General features: G+C 36.8%; 1 non-coding gene across 1 annotated transcript; it reads left to right on the top strand.

Annotated features, from left to right (window-relative positions):
- On the top strand, positions 1 to 74 carry TRNAN-GUU (transfer RNA asparagine (anticodon GUU)). Its single transcript has one exon. It is a non-coding gene; the product is annotated as a tRNA-Asn (tRNA).
- Positions 75 to 2,965: the final 2,891 nt, after the last annotated feature.

The following is a 2,965-nucleotide window of genomic DNA, read 5'->3' as shown; positions in this document are numbered from 1 at the left end:
GCTGGAATAGCTCAGTTGGTTAGAGCGTGTGGCTGTTAACCACAAGGTCGGAGGTTCAAGCCCTCCTTCTAGCGGCTACTTTATTTTTACGTTTAATCTTCCAATTAACTTTATAAAACACCCCCTAACGTTTCCTACTAATTACAAAAGTCCACATCTTCTAAAATTATATAAATGCCCCTCTATTTAAACCCAAAATGAAGAGTACTAACTTAAAACTAACTAGTTTAAACATCTTTTCTACTATTTTCGTAAAATTGTGATGATGACTTGTTTTGTTAAACTTATTATTAGAAGATCGAATTCATTTAAATTTTACCGGTTTGAATATGAAGATCATGTGATTAGTTGTCAAGGTCACAACATGGATATCCAAGGCACATTTGTAAGCGGTAAGCCGAAAGTACTAGGGCCACGTGCCTATGCAAGTCTTTTTGATGCGTTAAATAGGCATCTTGTAGTCAAGTGCCACCACATACTTACATGTAAGTTAAGATGGTTTGCCCTAGGTTATTTCAAGACTAATACACATTTTGGCCTATGTTTGGGTTTTATCATAATTGAAAGTTAAACATTCATAGACAATAATTATGATGTTATTAGATCTTTGGAAAATTGGATTTTAATAATCCATATTAAATGGTATTGGCTGATAATAATCCCTATTAGTTTTATCGCCACTGGCGGTCCCAAATTCAAAAAAGTTGGCCCCCAATGGTCCCCCGTTAAAAATGACTTAACGGCGTTATAGTTTTTTCTGAATTTCAAACCAATGTTTTAGGGCTTTTGATCGTTAGGAGGATACGAGTCGATTGGTGTAAAATTTAGTTTGAAATAGTGATTCAAAATGACGAAACAATGCTTCAATTCGGGTGTTTAAACTTACAATTAACCAAAATCGAGTCGTTTTGATCATTGTTTCTAGCTAAGTTTTACACTAATCAACTCGTATCCTCCTAATGATCAAAAGCCCTAAAACATTGGTTTGAAATTAAGAAAAAACTATAACACCGTTAAGTCATTTTTAACGGGGGACCATTTGGGGCCAACTTTTTTGAATTTGGGACCGCCAGTGGCGATAAAACGAATAGGGATTATTATCGACCAATATCATTTAATATGGATTATTAAAATCCAATTTTCCTAGATCTTTTTGTGGATTCCATTAGCCATAAATCATTATTTGTTATGATATAATAAACAAGGAGTGTGATTCGGTATAAATAAAATTAGCATACTAAACATACAACTAATTAGAGTAATTACAGTTTTAAACTAGAGTAGTTGTGTTATTAAAAAAAATAATATAGTGTAATAATAATTACTCTAGTTCAAAAGTTATAGTGTAATAATAATTACTCTAATGTAATAATAATTACTCTAGTTATTTGTATATTTCTCATGATAAAAGTCCTTTGTATTTGATCCAAACTCTAACAAACTAATTGATTTGTTTGTGAAACAACCTACTTGATCTTCTTGGGCAAATTTAGTTAAAAGAAACCGTTACAAAAACTTAATATATTATTAATAGATGAATGTATTAACTTTCTTCGTCTGAAAAAATAAAATACGTAACACATCATGATTTCGGAAACATTATCCTCGAACAAAAAATAAGTGTTAAGCTCTATGAATAATAATAAAAAGAAATTTAAAAATAAGCTCGTTATTGAATTTGGCATGTGAAGTTATTATTATTAGACTTCTTTATTTCGATAAGTTTCTTTGTATCTTACATATTCACAAAGCAAAATTTATGTAAAATAAGACCCCAACACCAAGGCAAGAGCCAAGTTACACAATTCACGATGGAGAAGGAACAGCATCTATCATCTCATCACCACGAAAATGCTTCCTTACCCACAGAATCCCATATTCCATGACATGACCATTCACCCCATTTTTATAAAATATTTTATTTATGATGTATACGCAGTTGACCTTCTGGTCCAATGTTATAGAAGTGACGGTTGGGGTTTAGGCTCTTACAGTCGTTCAAAGTCTGATTGAATGGAGTTTTCACACAATGCTCACTTGAGTATTGATGGAAGTTTTAAACTCTATTAAAAAAAATCTATGCTGTATACGTTTCATATATGTATTTCTTTGGAGATTAAAGGACAAATGGATATGTGAAGAAACACTAACCGGACCCCGGGCAGATTACGGGTAACCTGGGGGTTAGATAAATGTTTCTCACGAGGGGTTGGACCCGGCAAAGATGGTTCTTCTGATAACCTGCAAAACAGACACCGTGAGCTTGTCACTGAGAAGGGGGGGGGGGGGGTTCCTCCTTGTGACCACCCTCCGGCGTGAGAATCAGACTAGATTGCTCTTTAAATATAAATGTATATTAAGAGATTGCTAGAGCAGATATCAGGTATAATATGTAGTATATGATGATAATATGATAAGATGAGATGATCATACCATTTGGGGTATTTATAGCCGAAGGTAGGTTTCCAAGGAGGTGTGGCCGGCTGCAATAGTATTCCTGTTCTACCAACTGTGGCCTACGCACGTGCCATGCTGGTAGTTGGTGGGTAGGCAGCGGCTGACAGTGACCAGGCCTGCTGTGTACTATTCCTTTTCCACTAACTGCCGGCTATGCACGTGGTATGACAGGAGTTGGTGAGTAGGCAGCGGCTAATAGTGACATACAGTACAGGAGCATGCTGCTCGCCATACTGTTGTCAATAAGCTGTCGTATCTTTAGTCAGATCTTTTGCCCATACCTCGTCAGGTACAGTACAAAAGATCTTCCCGTATCGTACGGACTGGCTTTTTGGCGGGAGTATTCCCCCTCCCGCCTTTGTGCGGGATTGTTCCCGGCTTTGCTCATTCCTTCAGGTGACACTGAGTGATTGAGAGCTAAGTGCCTTGTGCGTGTAGCCTTGCTGCGCGGGTGGTCTTCCCTGATGGCTTGTATCCGCAGCTGCGGGAACAGGCAGAGTACTTCACC

This window comes from Bidens hawaiensis, unplaced genomic scaffold, assembly GCF_021521415.1.
Source record: "Bidens hawaiensis isolate Kalapana, Puna unplaced genomic scaffold, B.hawaiensis_p1.1 tig00062163_1, whole genome shotgun sequence".
In the NCBI taxonomy this organism is placed as follows: domain Eukaryota; kingdom Viridiplantae; phylum Streptophyta; class Magnoliopsida; order Asterales; family Asteraceae; genus Bidens; species Bidens hawaiensis.
This window is presented reverse-complemented; position numbering and strand designations above follow the sequence as displayed.